We start from the raw sequence: 8,387 nt of genomic DNA, 5'->3' as shown, positions 1-8,387 counted from the left end.
AAAGTCAGCATTGACTCACATACAGGCTATTAACTCTCCTGAAGAATTTGGCAACATATGTCTTAATGTCTTTTCACTGTACTTAAAACTACTCTTATGCAAGGAATTGATTTATTTATTTGACTGGTGATTTACGCCTTGCTGGGGCCTCCATGGCTCAGTTGGTTAGCGCGCTGGCGCAGCGTAATGACCCAGGAGTCTCTCACCAATGCGGTCGCTGTGAGTTCAAGTCCAGCTCATGCTGGCTTCCTCTCCGGTCGTACGTGGGAAGGTCTGCCAGCAACCTGTGGATGGTCGTGGATTTCCCCCTGGCTCTGCCCGGTTTCCACCCATTATAATGGTGGCGGCCGTCGTATAAGTGAAATATTCTTGAGTATGGCCTAAAACACCAATCAAATAAATAAATAAATTTACGCCTTGCTTAAGAATATCTCACGTATATGCAGCCACCATTAGGTTCGGAGGAAACCCCGACAGACCCCAGAGAAGACTCACGAGCATCTACAGGTTTCTGCCAAACCTTTCCATGTACGACCAGAGAGGAAGCCAGCATAAAATGAACTTCATCTCATACCAGCCACACTAGTGAGTCTCCCGAGTCATTGTACTGTACTCACACGCTAACAACTCGACTACAGAGGCCTCCACTTATGCAAAACAAATATGACATGCTATGATCTGCAAGTCAATACCGTAAAGTCGGATCAGCGAATTAACTTAACTGTTGTCTCGGAAACAACTGTTCTCAGTGGAAACAAGAAATGCCACTTTTCTTGGTGCTTTGGCACAGCTGTGCGGGTCTATTGTAAGGTCATAGAATTCTTACTAAATCAGAGAGAGAGTGTTTTTTATCGAATCGCAATTAACATCTACACCTGCACATAGTCAATTTCACAGTGAGTAAGTACCCACTCATTACTCCCAAAATTATCTAAATTAAACACGCCAGGAATATATTTCGATCTTAGTGTCAGGATAATATACGAGGTTCTATGTTGGTAAGTTAAAAAATCAACAACAAATTTATTAATTTTCACTTTCATTTGATTGGTGTTTTATGCCGTACTCAAGAACATTTCACTTATACGACGACGGAGAGCATTATGGTGGGTGGAAACCGGGCAGAACCCGGCGGAAACCCACGACCATCCGCAGAGGTGGACTTCAACTCACAGCGACCGCATTAGTCAAAGACTCCTGGGCCATTACGCTGCGCTAGCGCGCTAACCAACGAAGCCACGGAGGCCCCCACAAATTTATTAATACCGTGCATGCTAATATAACTGGTTAAACGTCGTCAGTAAATGGTCGACTCAAAAAAAAAACATTCACTGTCCTCTGAAGTTTTATAATGAAGTTGATTTTTGACAAGTTTCATGGTCGTCCAAAAATTGCAGTATTTACACGTAACATAACTTAAGCTCTTAAATTTTTCGCTAAATGAAATCCACTACGAAAGGCAGTATCCAGGTAGTCTGGTGGTACCGACAACATTGCTTATTATCTCGGCAACACAGACATTCACACGGCTTAATCATTCCCGCAATGACGAACAAACTCAGGCCTTTTAGCGGGCCTGAATTAGTTTAGTCTTTGCGATCCAGGAATTTCATATTGAACATTTGCTGTCATTTTGCAAGTCATTCTGCTATCACATCGAGTGTATCTGGACTCTTGGGCAGATGACTCGTATTTATTCCATTATTTATTACATGTGTTTTCAAAATCACCTTTCACAGACCAGTTGCTGATGCGCTTGTCTATGCTAAACTACCGTTTATGTCACCAACATTGTCTCGAACGAAAAATGAGAACCAGGGATTACAAAATCCACAGCCCATGCAGTGATAGGGTTGGTTCCGCATGATGCCAGTTGTTTGTAGTCGAGCACTTTACACTCTTAAAACTAAAGCCTAATATTTAACACTGTATATATCACGAAGAGTGAGTTCACTTATACAAGTTATCTGAACACTTTTAACACTTTTAAAGGTGTTGGAATATGAACACTTTTGAAGAGTATTGAATGACTAACACTCCAAAAATTGGTCAGATACATTGTTATGTATGACTATTTAACGTTTTCATGTACTGCTAGTCTGCGGACCTTTGTGAAAGCATAACAGGCCCTGTTATATGTGTACAGCGCGGACCTGATTGAAAGCACTGCTTCGTTTATTTCAATGGCTGTTAATTCTGTATCTAAAAATAGTTGAATCCACCTGGAACGTATATAAGCCGTGTTTTCTGTGCAGAGAGGAGGTATTTTGCTGCATCCACTGGGAGCCAGGAGAGTGTGCGACGCTCTCGTATCGAGTCCATTATATTGATATGAGCTGGTGATGCCAGTTTCGTTTGGGAGGTCAGATTTTTATGCCGGCACCGTTTGTGTACCACAGTTGTACTGATGTCTGGTTTATGTGAATTTCTGCGGAAGTCACGTTTATTGGTGTTCGGATCTTTATTATGATTATACAGTGTTGACTGTGTAATTTGTTTAACACGCTGACCTCACCTGACCGACAAGGTCGTCAAGGACTCTAAACTGAAGTTTTCAGTTTTGCAAAGGACGTTCGTTCTGCCACAAGGTGACATTACTCTACGTCTCTGAATGGTTCGTTTGTGAGTTTCTGCGGGAGCTGTGACCGTTCTAAAGTGGATTATACCTCCATGCCTGTATTTACCCTGTGTTGTGCTCTGCGGGTGTGACGTCATTCAAAGGCTTGACTGTTCCAGTTCTGTGTAACCTGTGTACTGTGTTCGCGTTCGCTAACCTAGCGAAGTACCTGACTGGGACAACTTGTGTGAATTGTGTGTTTATCCCATGGTCTTTACGTTGGATTTCCTGGAATACGTTCCTTGGGATGCAAAGGTGAACTGGAAACTTTTAAAGACCGGTAATACTGATGTGTATGTTTTTTTTATGTTGTTGTTGTTGAACTGTCTGTAAAACTGTACGTCTCATTTTATATATAAAGCATTGTTTACATTGTAATATTGTGTCACTGAGTCTGTTTTCTGTTGCTGTTTTAAATACCGTAACAACATGTAAGTCTTATAATTGGTCAGATACATGTAAGTCTTATAAGTGCAGTCACAACTCGTGATCTTTACGCTGTTAAGATAAGGTTTTAAGAGAGTATCACTGATCTAGCCATATCAGTCTATGATATAAGCGTTATATAACCTTTTTATATGATTGTTCAGCGAATCTTCAGTATAAGCCACCTTCAACGTCAGGTTCCGCTATGTATATAAGAACGTAGTTAGGTTACGGAGGATTATGTTTAAAAATGCTTTCCATCAGATAACTGAACATTTGTTCTTCCCAAGGACGGACCAGTCGGTTCCGATGAATAGCTAACTGTTCGGTCGATCCCGTTTGATACATTGTCTTCATGAATATCTTGAAAAGGTCCGACAATTATATGCGAATGCCGAGAAGAAATTAAGGTTCAAGTCCTCGCTATTTACAATAAATTTCCTGAATCGGAACTGCCGAAACTGCACTGGGGTGTCACAGATATCAGACGGTTGGTCAGATCTTGGGAGAATCAGACGCTCAGCGTAACAGAGTACATTTAGCTTAAAGTGCGTTAGGATGTATGCTTGACTAGCTTGCCGCTCAACGTAACAGAGTACATGTAGCTCAAAGTGTGGGAGCGTGCATGTTTGTCTGTCTTCCCGCTCAGCGTAACATAGTACATGTAGCTCAAAGTGTGGGAGGCTACATGCTTGTCTAGTTTTCCGCTCAGCGTTACAGAGCACATGTAGCTCAAAGTTCGGGAGCGTGCATGCTTGCCTAGCTTGCAGCTCCAGCGTAAATGAGTACATGTAGCTCAAAGTGCAGGAGGATGCATGCTTGACTAGCTTGCCGCTCAGCGTAACAGAGTACATGCAGCTTAAAGTTCGGGAACGTGCATACTTGCCTAGCTTGCAGCTCAGCGTAAATGAGTACATGTAGCTCAAAGTGCAGGAGGATGCATGCTTGACTAGCTTGCCGCTCAACGTAACAGAGTACATGTAGCTCAAAGTGTGGGAGCGTGCATGTTTGTCTGTCTTCCCGCTCAGTGTAACATAGTACATGTAGCTCAAAGTGTGGGAGGCTACATGCTTATCTAGCTTCCCGCTCAGCGTTACAGAGTACATGTAGCTCAAAGTTCGGGAGCGTGCATGCTTGCCTAGCTTGCAGCTCAGCGTAAATGAGTACATGTAGCTCAAAGTGCGAGAGGATGCATGCTTGCCTACCTTGCGGCTCAGCGTAACAGAGTACATGTAGCTCAAAGTGCGGGAGGGTGCATTCTTGTCTAGCTTGCCGTTGGGCGAATCAGATCGACTACATGTAGTTTAAAGTGCGGAGGGTGCCTGAGGTTTAACTAGTTCCCAGTGATAACTGCGCACAGTAGAGAAACCGTGAGACTAATCAACAGCTAATGAAGAAACGGTTTCACTTATTAACGAAAAAGTTTTTCGTTAACCACGTTAAACGCGTTAACTTGATGTTAAACATGCTCTGCTGTGAAAACTGCAAGCTATTTGAATGGTATTCTGTCGTAGCGTTGAGCCTGCAATTAACAACTGAACAAGACGACGACAGACTACCAATAGCGACAGCTGGACGTATAGAATTTTTCTCAAGGATACTGACAATGCCCGAAAGCCATGGCGAGAGCAGCCACACAAATAAGATTGCCATCGATGGCCAGACGAACTTGCTCAATGATGGCGTTGTCTTCGTAAAATGATGACATCATTTGCTAAACTGTCACACGAAGAATATATGTACGTTATATGTACAGCGTCATTTGCTATACTGTCACAAGAAGACGAGCGACATGTACAAAATCGCCATCTATAGAGTTAAAAACGATACATCTAAAGCGTTATTTGCTATACTGTCACACAATGAAGAGGGACATGTAGAAAAGCGTTATGTTTAGAGATAAAACGGATAAAAACGATATATGTACAACGTCATTTGCTAAACTGTCACACGAAGACGAGCGACGTATAGAAAAGGGTTACCTTTAGAGTTAAAAACGATATATGTACAACGTCATTTGCTAAACATTTACACGAAGACGAGCGACATGTAGAAAAGCGATATGTGCAGAGAAATAAAAACTATATACGCGCAAGGTTATCGGAGCACTTTAACCACTGTGTTTGTTGTAACCTATAAAGGGAACAGTCTTGGATTGGAAATATCTACATTGTGAGGCCTAAGATCCCCGATAATCAAAGTACATTCCGTGGTCAACCTGCTGGGCATACCTGGCCCAGCAGGTGAGAAAGCAGCCGTAAAAATTTTTATATAGGTTGACCGTCAAAATCTCGACTTTTCTATGCCAGCAGCTGGGAGGAGTGAATTGCAATACCAAGGGGACGTCACTCGCAGCCTCATCTCCATCTATCTTCTTGTGTCCTCTCGCTAAGAATTTCATTAAAGCTTATACCTGCCCAAAGCATAGACAATTGCCATCATTTTGATACCAAGCATGTACCTGTACTCCAAAAAAATGACAGACTGGAAGCGAAAAAAGACTTTACACCCTGAATTACACAGAATCACATTCCTGAGAAGCGGAAGTGCTAAAGGGATCCTGATTTCATCGTAGCCTTAATGGGGCCGTTATTGTGGGACATTGCGCACAGCCTGACGTTTGCTAAAAACCTCTTGTCTTCCACAATTCTGACATGCAAGATTGAACGTAACACGTGGACATGTAACATGGTTGCCAGTAACTGGCCAAAGATCGGTGGCTTACGTTGATCACTCCGGTCTTCTCAACCTTTGACTACTATCGTATGGGTAAAACATTCTTGAATTTGGCGTTAAGTTATATGCATAATAAGGATTAAATTAGTCACACGAAGCCGGCATATATAAATTGACAATTCCGTGCGCAATCTTTCATCTTGTTAGGTGTATGATGCTATTGTCCGCCCATTAACACTGCTAAGATGTCCAAAGATTTCGCACTTTATTAGTTTCTATACGATGCCGTCAAATATAAATCCCATGAGTTCCAACACCGCACGCAGTTATCCGTTCTATAAAAGCTTTGATTTGGTATCTTTATAACCGACATTACCTTGTTCTCCAACGAAGCCTTCGAGGTAAAATAAAATTGAAATCCCATTAGCTCGTTAGACAATAATTACCTGTCCTGATGACAAGCCTTGGAGCAAAAGTTTTAATGTTCACTCAATTGATGCTGAAAGACGTGTTATTAAATTGCGTCTCGTTTGGTCTGTACTAAAAAGAAGGATCGAACGCCACTCAGATATCTCAGGGATTTCTACTCCTGCTTGTCACAACGCTGCCACCATTGGCAAGTGCTTCTGCGTCTTTTCTTTTTGTTTTTTGATGTTTTTTTTGGACGGTGGGGGGGGGGGCTGTTCACCTAATTATAAAACGTTAGTTTTTGGCAATTTGAGTTACAGGCTTTATTGAGCCTTAACGTCCATTGGCTTGGTAATTATCGCTATTTACACGGACGTACATAAACAAAATCTTAAACCTGAAATCAAAAGACGCATTGTAAAGAAATCTTTGCCCTGTATACCAAAAATCACTTTTTGAATGTTGAATGTTTCTGTTAATGTATTGTCGTCGCTTTCAATCGTTAAGTTACACTAAACTTTGTTTTCATTAAAAAAAAACTTCTTGATCAAATCAAACAAAAAAAATGAATAAATGTAATGTGAGAACTGTGGAAATGGTCAGATCACCTGATTAACTTACATATTAGCAATGGTTTAGAAGATACTATGCGAGGCAATTCAGTGATATGATGTTAAATGGTACTTTTGATATAATTCCTCCCAATGGGTAGGGTTCACTCAGTTGATGCTGAAAAGACGTGTTATTAAAATCGTTTGTTCTGTACTACAAGGAGGGATCGAACGCCACTCAGATATCTCAGGAATTTCTGGACTGCTGCTTGTCACAATGCTGCCACCATTAGCAAGCTCACCTGCGTCTTTTTCTTTTTGTTTTTTTGTTGTTCAAAAGACGCATTGTAAAAAAGCTTTGCCCTGTTTACCATACCGCACACAAGACACATTATGTAATATGTATTAGTATAATTTCTGATACTGATACGATGCAATTTGCTTTTGAGGCGAGGTTGCGTCACCAGAATGGTGTCTGGCACTAAAAAGTTTTTGTTTGTCGGTTTGTATGGCATGTCCAATTTGATGTTCTTTCTTTTGGATGGTGTGGGGTTTTTTTTATTTAATTCTGCTTAAACCTTGTTACTTGGGGGCGTGTAAATTACTTGAGTTGAAGAGATAACTATGCTGAAGTAAGCTCACAGCAATCCTAATAATTGTTTTCCACTAGTGTCAAAAGTTTTCTGAATAGAACGTGTCTTCATTAATTTATTCAAACTGAATATGCCAGACCGAATTAAAAATCAGGAAATAATTGTATCGTTATATATTCAGAACCATGCAAACGTTCTTCAAAATTATTGGTTTCCTGTCTGATTAATGGAAAATAATCGAAGAGAAATCATTTAAGGACAAATACCGATTTATTTGAACAAATTTATATTTTTACAATCACGTAACAAACAGGTATATATATATATATACGTGTACATGTGTTATCAAACCTGTGCGTGACGTTAACTGGGCTTTATACAATTTATCAAATATATCGGTAAATTACTGTATTAAATAACGGTACACAGACTGAATTTAGCACCAGATTGGTCAGTTTAAACAGACATTATAAAACAATAAACAACGGCGTGTAGGCTCCATAATATGAGTGGTGAGAAATTTAGAAAACGTACATCAAAGCTGTAAATAATGTCGACTGAGCGGAAAGGGCCTTGGAGTCGGCTATATATCCGAGTATATAGCGGATTTCAGTAGCTAGGAAACTATGGGCATATCCAGCTCATTGACCACTAATAGTCTACATCATATTCAATTCACTGACTGAAAAGTAATACAAATAAATTTCTATGTATGTATGTAGATATATATGAGAACATGACAAAAGCGAGAAAACAGTTACATGTGTGAAAAGTTAACAGTACATGTAGCGACCATATTTAAGCAAAGGAATAGTCCACTCTACGGCACTTTCCGCTCAGTAGACATACTTTACAGCCTTGAACTACGTTTTCTAAATTTTTCAAGATATAATATATACATACAGATGTGACTCCAAGTGGAATGTATGCTTAGCTGCTGTGTTAATTGTACGTATCAATTAAACATTGGATTTAGCGGTTAAAACTCGACCCATCGAAAGACCAGTGAATGGCGTCTGATGGGGCGGTTTTAAAAAATACAATATTTTCAGATAAGTTATCAACAATATCTGGCCTTGGATGCAGGAATGTATCCAAAAAAAAATATTAAAATAA

Source organism: Liolophura sinensis, chromosome 10 (genome assembly GCF_032854445.1).
Source record: "Liolophura sinensis isolate JHLJ2023 chromosome 10, CUHK_Ljap_v2, whole genome shotgun sequence".
Classification (NCBI taxonomy): Eukaryota; Metazoa; Mollusca; class Polyplacophora; order Chitonida; family Chitonidae; genus Liolophura; species Liolophura sinensis.
This window is presented reverse-complemented; position numbering follows the sequence as displayed.